The 14133-nt window shown below is 36.1% G+C and overlaps 1 long non-coding RNA gene across 1 annotated transcript; it reads right to left on the reverse strand.

Moving 5' to 3' along the window:
• Positions 1 to 201: 201 nt before the first annotated feature.
• Positions 202 to 3062, reverse strand: LOC107803346 (uncharacterized). The gene is made up of 2 exons (XR_001652001.2): positions 2971 to 3062; positions 202 to 1877 (listed from the first exon to the last, which is right to left on the reverse strand). It is a non-coding gene; the product is annotated as an uncharacterized LOC107803346 (long non-coding RNA).
• Between the last annotated feature and the right edge of the window lie 11071 nt (positions 3063 to 14133).

Here is a 14133-nt window from a genome sequence, read left to right on the forward strand (position 1 = left end):
CTAAAATTGATTTAAGTGAACCTCAGTTACCAGAGCCAAAAAAGACATATCTTGGAATAGTTATTTTTCAGCTTTAACAATAGCTAGACTCTCTTAAGAAAAACCCTTACACATAAGGAGGTATAAGATCGTTGTCCCTCCTGGACTATAAGCACCAATATTGTTTGAAATTTAATGCATCAAAAAGGAATACGCAGAGCAGGAAAAAAGGATAAAAATTAGAAATATACAACCAACATGAAGGTAATTTATATGAACATTTACACACTTGTAAGTACTTTATAAAGAAATTATAGTAATTGGAAAACATATTATCTAATGAGCCACCCACATATCACTATCAAGAAGACCATGCATCTCTTATGATTACATAGCATCATATTACTTATCTAGGTGCTGCAGAGACCGCTCCAAAAATCAGTAAGCGTACCAATATGGAAGAAAATAACTTAGTTTTAGAAGCAATATATCATCAATTAAACCCAAAAAGAAGAATCATATTTCATTTATACCATGAAAATAGAGAGGCAAGCAAGAAGTTCAAATATCACAAGTATTTAGTCACCATTTAGTCTTACTACACACTATAAGTTTAGGGTATCTGACACCGACCAAAAAAAAAAAAACGTTTTATGGTATCTAGAAGAAGGAAAAGAAAATTCTCTTTAATTGGTTTAATTCGTATTAGGTTATTATTTTTGCCCAAATAAGCGACCACAACCAAGATTATTTATAAGCAACAGTCATTGCATAAATGGCTTCAAACATCATACTTTAATAGTCCTTAGATTCTTTTCTAATAACAATCATAATCCTTAATAAAAAGATTTATCCACAAGTAGGTATGACCAAGCACATCTTTCATATATATAAACATATATAAAATTTTGTGCTTAACCAAAATTTATTTTTGATTAGTTACAGTTGACCAAGTCTAAAGAACCTAATCTTTACTTATAAGCAATTGAGTCAATTCGCATAACATTTATCCTTCACGGTTTGTCATATGGCCAGACCATAATGAATAGCATCATTAATGATTTGTTTGTTTCCATCCACAGGAGAAGCACATTCTTTAGATGTCTAATATTTCTTGCTCTATATTACTCTGTCATATTAGTATCATCTCTTAATATAGTCTTTTATAAGATACTAAGGTAAAAGAATGAATCAAATAGTGTTTATGTAAACCACTAAACATATACATCTTCTCATTATCCATTACTTAAAAATTTGTTGGCAGAGTCCTCATTTAATAAACAGAAGTTAGAATAAAAGACCCATCATATGACTCCTTAATGGAAGCTTAAGGAATTTCTATTAGTCTAGATTGTTCATTCTTAAGCAAGGCCATCTAGAAAGAATATATTAATTTATTTTTTTTAAAGCAAAAGATGAACTGCACTAATTTAAATGAGTATTTTGAAAAAATTTAAAAGATGCCGGCAATATAAATGCATCGGATTGACTTGAAGCCAGTGGCGAAGCCAGGAAATTCAATAAGGGCTTTGCCAGTGGGCTATGCAAGAGTGTTCAAAGTTTATTTTTAATCAATAACAAGTAATATTTTACCTTATAAGTAGTATAATATTTCGGCGAGGGTGGTCAGTTTGACCACCCTTGGGCCAACATAGCTTCGCCCCTGCAGTTGAAGCCAGTAAGATAGGTACTAAAAGTAGAAATTTTAACTTGGTGATATTCAGGAATCAGAATCTTGAAGAGTTTTTGAAGTAGCTATTAGGTTTGGGGAAAAAAAGGAGGAGAAAGAAAGAAGCAAACATTTTTCCTCAAGTGCAGTCTGCAAACGCAAATGCAATTAACACTGACAATGAATCTGGATTCACCTCTTGCAGACATATCATCAAACACCAATATTCCTGTCATTTTTTAATCGGATTTTTTGGTTTAATTCTGCACTAAATAGTTAGTAATAAAGACAAAATTCATTAAAAGGACAAAATGATGTGCAGATAAGGCACAATTAGTAATATGCATGTAAAATTCTAGAAAGACAGTATTCAAATAGAATAGCAAACTAACATATAGACACGAAATTATTTTATTACAAATAAAGAAACTACAATAAACAAAAAAAAACAGTAATAACTCTAAAAATAGAGAGGCCACATCAAATATAAATAAAGGAAAAATGGGCAGACTCATTTAGAGTTGTGCATAATTTGGTAAATATCGAATTACCGTATCGAAATCGAAAATTTTGGTATTCGGTATTCGATATTTTGGTATTCGGTATGGTATTTGGTTTAAATTTTAAAAAGAATTGGTATTAGGTATGGTATTTGGTATTTTAAAATGAAATACCGAAATACCGATACTGTATCGAAATATATATTATATTACACAGTACACATTTTATTAATTATAACATAAATATAAGAAATCTAAAATTTTACTTTCCTTTATTCTCTAAGTTCATCAATTAACTCCAAGCAAGTAACAAGATATTTTTCTAAGTTTTCTCTCTCTAGGTTGGTATTTGTTGGTTTTGTACAAAACTTTTGTCAACAAACGTTTTTAGTTTTGTACTTTTGAATACTTTAATTAAGAATATTACCGTATATGACTCACTTTTGAGTACTTTAATTAAGTATTCAAACCGAATAAACCGAAGTTACCGAACCGAATAAACTGAAACCGAAAGGAGAAAAATCGAACCATATCGAATTTAATTAGGTACGGTATTGGTATAGCATTTTACGAAACTGAATACCGAAATGTCTAAATAGCGTACTGTACCGACAAACGAAAGACTCATGAGAACTCTGAAAGAATGAAAACCCAGAAAAACACATCTATTATATTACAATCACACGGCCGAGCACGTACACATCAACACTATTAATCCAATAAAGAAACCAATTTTCACAGTAAGGAACATCAAGAAGTAACTCAACAAAGCATATTGATCCGGCATTGAAAGGAAGCGCCGAAGAAAGTTGGGAAACTCACCCAAAGAGAGATGACATTTTGAAGCTGTGAAGTTGAAAGGTAATTCCAGAGAGAGCAGCGAAAGGGAGAGAATTAGAACAAAGGAGGAGTTTCTGAACTTAAAGAGCAATAAAAGCAGAGTTAAAAGGACTATTTGTCACTGGTACATCTAGGAACACGTGTTTATTCAACAATCACTTAAGCCCAACACTATAGTACATTTTATGTTGCTTTTTGTACAATTTCTTAATGCTACATTTCTAAATATTAGTAAAGTAATAATTTAATTTAGACCAATAAAATCCATTACCTTGCTCGTTGCTCCAGATGTTGATCAAGTCTCCCCTCTCCTTACCTTAAACTTGACCATTTCTTTGCATTATTTCTATGTACTAGTATTATTTTATCATTTCCATTTGTCTTCACTCTTCCCGTAGTACAAGACGTTTTCCCCAGAAAAAAAAAATGAAAATTGAAAAACATTACGTAATAATCATCTAAGTATTTTATATTGACGAGTGATAACATCCTCGTCCTCATCTCTGAGTCTATATTTTACTTCCTCATCTATTTATTTCTTAGAGTTGATTCTTCAACTACTATCTGGTCTACATTTCTACTCACCAGCTGCTGAAATGAAGGTACAAATTTTCTTCTCCTTTTATTAGACCTTATGAATTAATATTTCCGTAGTCATCTTATATAACAATATTTGGAATTTTTTTTCCCTTGCAGAAACTGGTTTTTAAATTAGAGATATATGATGACAGAGACAAACAAAAAGCATTGAAAGCAGTATCAGCTCTCCCAGGTACTAATTAATCTGATCAATTTTTTCCTCCTCCTTTTTTTTGGTGAAAGACCAAACGGATTTGATCCATTAATATCTTTATTTATTTCTGTTTTGTTTATTTTATTTGAAAAGTTAACTTAAAATAGCTGTCCATCCAAAACAAAATAGCCAGCGGATGTATATGCCATACATAACTAATGTGTAATGTACATATATAGGCTAACGGGTGTAAATATTTTTGGCTAATCGGAAAATATGTTAAAAACCTTTTATTTCGCAGGGGTAGAATCTATTGCAATTGATATGAGAGAGAAGACATTAACAGTGATAGGATGTGTTGATCCAGTAAATGTTTTGGGGAAATTAAGAAAAAAAAATGGCACGCTGATATATTAAGTGTAGGACCTGCAAAAGAGGATGATGATGTAAAGAAAGATGAGAAAAAGGAATTAGATGAGACTGAAAAAGTAGCAGAACTTATAAAAGTTTACAAGAATTACAATCCTTACATACCACATTACTATCATGTCCATAGTAATATTTATAACTTTTATAAAAATTTATATATTATTTTATGAGACATAATGTGTTAAGATACTTGGGTAGAAGTATCGAACGACATGCCCTTAAAGTAGGCAATATTCACATTATAATATACACATTGTTATTCACCACAAAATGTTTCATACAATATGATTCACTCATAAACAATATGTATCATAGTTCCTATATTACAAGGTCGTAAACCAAACATTCCCTTAAACTTTCTTTAACTAATATTTTTTGTGTTTTTGTTCAAGCTGATGTTAGGGGCGAAACAGAGGGGCCCCAGGTGAATTTTCAAGCGTATTATTGCTTACTTAGTGTAACTCTACTGGTTAGTAGTTTATTTCAATTACCATTTGAAACACACATAATCACATCTTTTTTGATTACCTTTGAATCATTTCTTTTTCCAGAATCCGTGAAATGTAAAAGTTGAACACCCTTTTGCGAAAAAGGATGTCTCCACTAGTATAGGCGATGGAAAATAAAACAGTTTGAATAATCAATTAATAATAAAATACACAAAATGAGGTATTAATGAAGGATCCAACAAGTACTAGTAGTAGTAGTAGTGATGACAACTAGATTTTTTTCATTTCTTCTATCACACTCCATTTACAATCTAAGAGCATTGATATTTATAAACTCTCTAATTCGTCTCTCTAAAATTATTTTTTTGCTCCTTACATTAACAATTGAATAATTAACCCACTTAATTATCCACTCAATTGCTTAAATTAGAAATAGCCGGTGAAAGTATAATATATGCATAATTGGTGTATTATATAATGTATAATGGTGTATAATCAATGTGCAATCTAGGTATATGACCAAAAAAAGTAAACAATGAATATGACTCGCTATCTGTGAAAAAATCCCGATAGAATATCTTCATTTTTTTTTTGCTGCATTGCTCTTAGGAAATGCGATGTCAATCGATCACGATAAACTCAGTCAAAAAGAACACCATAATTATCTTAAAAATTAATCAAACAATCACAACTTAAGGTACATCTTCCGCAAAATAAAGCCTACACCACAATGCTCTTGGAAAACCATTATAGTAATTCCCATTGGCAAATTGAAAAAGTTCATAAACTCTGTTACGCCGCACCTTCCTGCGATTCCTTGGAAGGACGACGTAAGGCTAAGCAACCGATGTCAGAGTGGTTGATGTCCGCCAACTGAGGTCCCCTCCGTACGCTAGACTAGATTGTCAGTGCCGTACGGGAAAACCATTGTCATGAGCAACTGAGAGAACTTAAATGAGCAATTGAGAATGAAAGCTGATTGCATTGATGAAATGAAAGCTATTACAAAAGGCTATGCGGTGTCGAGGGGGAGAGATACCAGTACAGAAAATTGTTTGCTTGCTTGAAATATTTGAATGATTGATCCCCCCTAATAATGCTTTAAAAAATAATAAACCAAAGTTACATGACTTGACCTAAATAAGTTGTAGAAGCACACTGAAAGTAAATGAAGTAAAACTACTCTTTGGTTTGGTAGCCAATTTGTTGAATTTCTTTGGTTTGGTAGCGAACTTTATTGAATTGTCAACATTGAAGAAAAAAAAGGAAAAGTGTGTGCAAATTGTCAACTATAGTAGGCTTTAGAGAGTGAGGTTTCGGCTATAAAAGGAGAGTTTCATCTCTCATTTCTACGCACCAACAAAGAGAGAAAGAAAGAGTGAGGTTTCACAGACAGGGTATAAGAAAATAGTCTCTGAGAAAAATAGAGAGTGAACGATATTGTAGTAAGGTGGGAATATCAAAATAGGGTTATTTCTTTTGAGTGTTGTGGTGGTCTTTAGAGTATTTTACTCGGACCTACAAAGTGTAAAATTTCTTGCTATAGTGATATCATTTGCTCGTCTCGGGGCCGTGGTTTTTTCTCTTATTCAAAAGAGTTTTTCACGTAAAAATCTTTGTATCGTTGTCACTCTTTTATTCTTATTAATTACCGTATATCGGTGCTACATTATTATTTTACTTTTATTACCGTAAATATTAATTATGTGAGGATTTATTCCCAACAACTAGTATCAGAGCACAGGTTCTGCTCGCTCTCAGAAGTACTATTCATTGTCGGTAGTACTATACTCGGTGAAAAAAATATCCGGAGTAAAGTACTAGGTAGCAAAGTTCAACGGAGACAAAGATTTCTCAACATGGCAAAGAAGGATGGGGGATCTGCTCATTCAGCAAGGATTACACAAGGTACTAGATATTGATGCCAAAATGCCTGGTACTATGAAAGCTGAGGATTGGGCTAACGTGGATGAAAGGGCTGCTAGTGCAATCAGGTTGCACTTATGAGATGATGTGGTAAATAACATCATTGATGAAGACATCGTACGTGGCATTTGGACAAGGTTGGAAAGCCTATACATGTCAAAAATGCTGACAAATAAATTATACCTGAAGAAGCAATTATAAGCCCTACACATGGCCGGATGAAGGTACGAATTTTTTGTCACATTTAAATATGTTTAACGGACTAATCACACAGCTCACCAATCTTGGAGTAAAAATTGAGGAAAAAGATAAAGGCATCTTGCTATTGAACTCGTTGCCATCTTCGTACGATAATTTGGCAACAACCATCCTGCACGGTAAGACTACCATTGAGTTGAAAGACGTCACATCGGCTCTTCTACTCAATGAGAAGATGAGAAAAAAGCCTGAAAATCAAGGACATGCTCTCATCACAGAAGGTAGAGGCAGGAGTTATCAAAGGAGTTCGAGCAACTATGGTAGATCCGAAGCTCGTGGGAAGTCTAAGAACAAATCTAAATCAAAAGCCATAAATTGCTACAATTGTGATCAACCAGGTCACTTCAAAAGAGATTGCCCAAATCCAAGAAAAGGCAAAGGTGAAAGCAGTGGCCAGAAGAATGACGACAACACAGCCGCCATAGTGCAAAACAATGATAATGTAGTCCTCTTTATAAATAAGGATGAAGAATGCATGCACTTGTCAGGTCAGAGTCGGAATGGGTGGTTGATACATCAGCATCTTACCATACCATACCGGTAAGAGGTCTTTTTGCAGATATGTAGCAGGTGATTTCGGCACTGTGAGAATGGGTAACACAAGTTACTCAAAGATTGCGGGAATTGGTGACATTTGTATCAAGATAAATGTCGGATGCACATTGGTTCTTAAAGACGTGCGACATGTACCTGATTTGCGGATGAACTTGATCTCGGAAATTGCTTTAGACCGAGATGGATACGAGAACTATTTTGCAAATCAAAAGTGGAGACCCACCAAGGGATCATTGGTGATTTCAAAGGGAGTTGCTCGTGGCACGTTGTACAGGACAAATGCAGAAATATGCCATGGTGAATTGTACGCGATACAAGATGAGATTTCTACAGATTTATGGCACAAAAGGATGGGTCATATGAGTGAGAAGGGATTGCTGATTCTTGCTAGGAAATCTCTCATTTCTTATGCCAAAGGTACAACGGTAAAACCTTGTGACTTCTGTTTATTTGGTAATCAGCATAGAGTCTCATTTCAGACATCGTTTGAAAGAAAATTAAATATGCTTGATTTAGTATATTCTGATGTTTGTGGTCCAATGAAAATTGAATCGATAGGCAGTAACAAATATTTTGTTACTTTTATTGATGATGCTTCACGAAAATTATGGGTTTATATTTTAAAAACCAAAGATCAAGTGTTTCAAGTTTTTCAGAAGTTTCATGCTCTGGTGGAAAGGGAGACAGGCCAAAAGCTAAAACGTCTCCGAAGTGACAATGGAGGTGAGTCACTTCAAGGGAATTTGAAGAGTACTGTACGAGCCATGGGACCAGGCATGAAAAAATATTTCCTGGAACCCCACAACACAATGGCGTAGCCGAAAGGATGAACCGTACCATTGTGGAGAAGGTGAGAAGCATGCTCAGAATGGCTAAACTGCCTAATCATTCTGGGGTGAAGCAGTTCACACATCCTGTTACCTGATCAATATGGGTCCATAAGTTCTATTGGCACTTGACATCTAAGAGAGAGTTTGGACCAACAAGAAGGTGTCCTACTCGCATCTGAAAGTGTTAGGTTGCAGAGCTTTTGCACATGTACCAAACGAGCAGAGAACAAAGCTGGATGATAAATCTGTTCCCTGCATATTCATCGGATATGGAGATGAAGAGTTCAGATACAGATTGTGGGATCATGTAAAGAAGAAGGTCATCAGAAGCAAATATGTAGTCATCCGAGAAACTAAAGTTAGAACTGCTGATGATATTCTAGAGAAGGCCAACAATGGTATAATTCCTTGTCACGACCCGGAATTTCCACCTTCGGGACCGTGATGGCGCCTAACATTTCACTTGTTAGGCAAGCCAACGTTAGAGAATTGTTAAGTCAATTGTTATTCAGTTTCAAAAAATAAAGCTAATTAAGCCAAAATGAAACAAAAACGAGTGCGGAATAACATATATGCCATAATATCTACTACAATCCGGATCTGGAGTCATAACTCACGAGCTTCTAAGATTTTTTACAAACAGAGTCTAAAAGAAATACAACTGTTTTAAACGAAAAGAAACAGTAAAATAGGAAAAATATAAGGGGACTCCAAGATCTGCGGATGCCAGCAGATCTACCTCGAGTCTCCAATGAGCAAATCCAAGCTGCTACACCTCACAAACAGCTAGGGCCGGTACCAAAGTCTGCACAAGAAGTGTAGAGTGTAGTATGTGTACAACCGACCCTATCTACTCGTAAGTGTCGAGCCTAACCTCGACGAAGTAGTGACGAGGATATGACAAGACACCTACATAATAAACCTATGCAGATAAAAGTATATGTATAAGATAACAACAAATAAAAGCTAAACACGTACTATTGGGAGGGGGACATGCTAAGGGGATACAAGATACGAGAGATACAACGGAAATGATAACCAGAACAGTCAATACGCCTTTAACCAGTAAAAACAATTAAGCACAATGAAGGAAATTGCACGGCATCACCCTTCGTGATTTTACTCTCACTCTCAGTGTAAATCAGTAGACACAGTACGACATCACCCTTCATGCATTAACTCTCAGAACATGGCACGACATCACTCTTCGTGCATTAACACTCACAATATGGCACGGCATCACCCTTCATGCATTAACACTCACATACGACACGGCATCACCCTTCGTGTATTAACACTCTCCTTTACATATAACAATGAACAAATAATAATGGGGAGATAGGATCAACAAGAACAAGCCTGACTTCAACAATAGTTCCACAATACTCAATTATCACAAAGTCCATAAACACGGGAAGAACGATCAATTTAACGAATAACTAGTCTAAGCATAGATAACATGATCAAAGTAAGCAATAATTGCAAGGAACAAGTCCCACCCGCATGCTTTAACCCGACAACAATGCATAAGTACTCATCACCTCACATATACGTTGTACCCAATATCTAAACATGTAGCATATAGACAAATAAGTCCTAATCCCTCAAGTCAAGGTTAACCACGATACTTACCTCGCTCCAAAGGTCCACTCAAAGCTCAATCACAGCTTTGCCTTTCAATCAAGCCTCCGAACCAATAGAATCTAGCAAATTACTAACTAAACGATTCAAATTAAGTCTTAGGAACTACCCACGATTGCAAAGGATTCACTTTAGGTCATTATTTAAAAAGTCAACAAAAGTCAACTCCCGGGCTCGCTTGGTCCAAACTCGAAATTCGGACCAAAATCCGATTACCCATTCACCCTCGAGCCTGGTTATGTAATTTATTTTGGAATCCGACCTCAATTTGCAATTTTACAAAAAATCCCTAATTCTACCCAAACCCCCAATTTCCACCATGAAAACACTAGATTTTAGGTTGAAATCTTAAGAAATGTAATGAAAGATTGAAAGAAAATATGTTAGAATCACTTACCAATGATTTGGGGAAGAAGAGATCTTGGGAAAATCGCCTCTAGGGTTTCTAAGTTTGAAAATTTGAGAGAATGAACAAAAATCCTATTTCTAATGCGAAGAAACAATTGCAAAAGTGAAGTCCTCCCACCTTTGCTTTCATCGCATTTGCGATGACTTGTTCGCAAATGCAAACATTGATCTTTCGCATTTGCGACCAAATTGATCGCAAATGTGACCAAGTTTGCCCCAGCCCCACTTCGCAAATGCGAAGTATTGTTCGCAAATGCGAACTCTAGCCTCCCCGCAATTGCGACCTCTTGATCGCAAATGCGAACTTATGCTGACCCAGGTACTATTCGCAAATGTGAAGAATTTGCTCGCAAATGCGAGCCTGTCAGGATTGGGGAATGTTCGCAAATGCGAACAGTGATCTCGCAATTGCGAGATCAGATACCAGTTACCAGAAATTGCAGAACCAGTTGAGTTTTCTAAGTCCAAACCACTCTGTAGCCTATCCGAAACTCACCCGAGCACTCAGGGCTCCAAACCAAACATGCACACAAGTCTAAAAACATCATACAAACTTGCTCGCGTAATCAAATCGCCAAAATAACACCTAGAACTATGAATCGGACACCAAAATCAACTGAAATTTTCAAGAAGCTTTAGAATTGCTATATTAACAACCGAACGTTCGAATCACGTCAAACCAACTCTGTTTCACATCAAATTTGACAAATAAGTCATAAATGTAGTATTAGACTTATACCGTGTTCCGAAATCAAAATACATACTCGATATCAATAAAGTCAATATTGGTCAAACTTTCAAAGTTATTAAGCTTTCAAACTTTCAAATTTCAACAAAGTCCGATAACTCGGGCTAGGGACTTTCGAATTCGATTCGGGGCATACGCCCAAGTCCCAAATCATGATACAGATCCACCATGACTGTTAAAATACGAATCCGGGTCCGTTTTCTTAAAACGTTGGTCGAAGTCAACTCAAATGATCTTAAGGCAAAACTTTCATATTTTCTCAGCTTTTTAACATAAAAGCTTTCTGGAAAAATAGCCGAGTTGCGCACTCAAATCGAGAAAGGTTTAAAATGAGGTATTAAGGCTTCAAAACATAGAATTAGGTTCTAAAACATAAGATGACCTATCGGGTCATCACATTCTCCACCTCTAAAATAACCGTTCGTCCTCGAACAGATATAGAAAAGTACCTGGGCTGGTGAAAAGGTGGGGATATCTACTCCGCATATCCGACTCGGACTCCCAAGTAGCTGCCTCGATGGGCTGACCTCTCCACTGCACTTGAACTGAAGGATAACTCTTCGACCTCAACTGACGAACCTGCCGGGCTATAATAGCCATCGGCTCCTCCTCATAAGTCAAATCTTTGTCCAACTGGACAAAGCTGAAATCTAACACATGGGACGGATCACCGTGATACTTCCGGAGCATGGACATGTGGAACACCGGATGAACCACTGATAAACTGGGTGTCAGTGCGAGCTTGTAAGCCACCTCACCCACTCTCTAAAGAATATCAAAAGGCCCGATATACCTAGGGCTCAACTTGCTCTTCTTTCCGAACCTTATCACACCCTTCATGGGTGAAACCCGGAGCAATATCCTCTCTCCGACAAATTTTCCGTAGGCCACAACCATTCCAAAGGTACAATAAAATCAATTAATTTCACAACAGATAGTCCACGACTCAACACAATGTATATAAAACCTCAAAAATAACCACAAGGATGGGAAAACAACTCATCATAGGACAACGCCTTCTTTAATCCAAATTTTAGATAAATATATAAACGCCTCAATCTAAACTTTTTTAATTAATTATTTGCAGATGAAAAATCCATAATGTGATTATTTTCAAGAAATATCAAATCAACAAACACACGAAATTCACATAAAACTCCAAGTGCCAATCACACCAAATTATCATATAATATACAAACTCGACTAACAAGGAATGAGGCATGACAAATCAAGGATTTACTAAGTTCCAACAATTTTTTAATTTAATACATAAGGGTGTCTTCAAATTTCAACCGTTATAATTTGCACATATAAACCAAGTACGTACTCGTCACCTCGCGTACATGGTTTTCAATTACACAATTTTCACATAAGACTCAATGCCTAAGGGGTAATTCCCTCACTCAAGGTTAGGCAAGATACATACCTTTTTGAAGTTATGACGATATTCTAAAATAGCCTTCTTGCTTGAATTGACCTCCGGACAGCTTAAATCTATCCAAATTGATTGTACAACTTTATTAAAATTCATCAAAAATAATTCCGGATAATAAAACGTTGACTTAAAATTTCACATTAAAAAGTCAACTAAAGTCAACGCGGGGCTCGCCTCTTGGAACTCGACAGAATTTTCACAAAATCTGAACATCGATTCCGGTACGAGTTCAACCATACCAATTTTATCAAATTCCGATAACGAATAAACCTCCAAATCTAAAATTTTTGTTTTTGAAAGATTTTGCAAAAAAATCTCAATTTCTTCCTTCAAAACTCGAATTAAATGATGAATATAACCATAGATTCATGAATTATAATTATAAGGGAGTCAAGAACACCCATTGCATGCAAATTTTATTCATCAACCTCCTGAAGTGTTGCACCCGACTGTGGCATCCTGGCAGTTTGACGCGTGAGGATTGGATGTTGTTGGACCACTGCCAAAGTCCTCTGGTGGGCACCTATCTGCAACTGACTACTACTCAAAATGGGCTGAAGTTGTTGCTCTTAAGGAGGTAAAGAAGGAAAATATTGCAAGTTTCATCCGAGTAAACATAATCTATCGCTTTGGCTTCCCCGTTACATAATAACGGATAATGGAAAGCCATTCGATAATAGGTTGGTGAATAAGATTTGTGATCTCTTTGGCTTCAAGCAACGTAACTCTTCGATGTACAATACTGCCGCCAATGGTCTAGCTGAGGCATTCAACAAAACTCTATGCAACTTGTTAAAGAAAGTCGTCTCCAAATCCAAACGAGATTGGAATGACCGTATGGAAGAAGCTCTATGGGAATATAGGATGACTCACCTCACGCCAACACAAGCGACTCCTTATTCACTCGTTTATGGAGTCAAAGTCGTCTTGCCACTCGAGCGTCAAATACCTTCATTACGACCGGCTATTCAAGAAGGAATCACTGATGAAGAAAATGCTCGACTTCGATTAGCAGAGTTGGAGGCTATTGATGAGAAGAGGTTGGAAGCTCAACAGAGTCTTGAATGTTATCAAGCTCGATTGTCTCTCGCCTTCAATAAAAGAGTTCGCTCGAGATCCTTTCAAGTAAGAGATCAAGTCCTTGCCATACGAAGACCCATTATTACTTCCCATAAACCTGTAGGGAAGTTCACTTCAAAATGGGATGGGCCATATGTCGTACAAAAAGCTTACTCAAGTGGGGCTTACAAGCTGATTGATGTAAATGGCATGAGAATCGGCCCTATCAATGGCAAGTTTTTGAAGAAGTATTATTCTTGAAGTTGCAACGCTCCTTGACGCATGAGCCTAAACTGTATGTTCCTATACTCCTGTCCCGTAAGAGTATAAACTGTGTATGGCCCAAAAGAAAAAAAAATGTCTGCTAGGTTGAAAACCTCAAAAAAGGCGGCCTAGGCAAAAGTTAGGACATAAAGATACATAACTTTTGGCGAAGTCGCGCAAATCTAAAATCGTCAGTGTGTCAAAATTTAGTATTGACTTCAAAATATTATCTGAATGTATCCTTAATGAATTAAATTTTGAATTTTGGGTATGTTATAGATTTAGAAGTTTAGTTTCCAATAGATCAAACGGTTCGTGATTTTGACATTCCTACGTCAAGATTCAAAAGCTTTGGTGAAGTCGTGCAAATCTGAAATTGTCGCCGCGTAAGAATTTATTATTGACTTCGA

The sequence above is a fragment of the Nicotiana tabacum genome, chromosome 23 (assembly GCF_000715075.1).
Source record: "Nicotiana tabacum cultivar K326 chromosome 23, ASM71507v2, whole genome shotgun sequence".
Lineage (NCBI taxonomy): Eukaryota > Viridiplantae > Streptophyta > Magnoliopsida > Solanales > Solanaceae > Nicotiana > Nicotiana tabacum.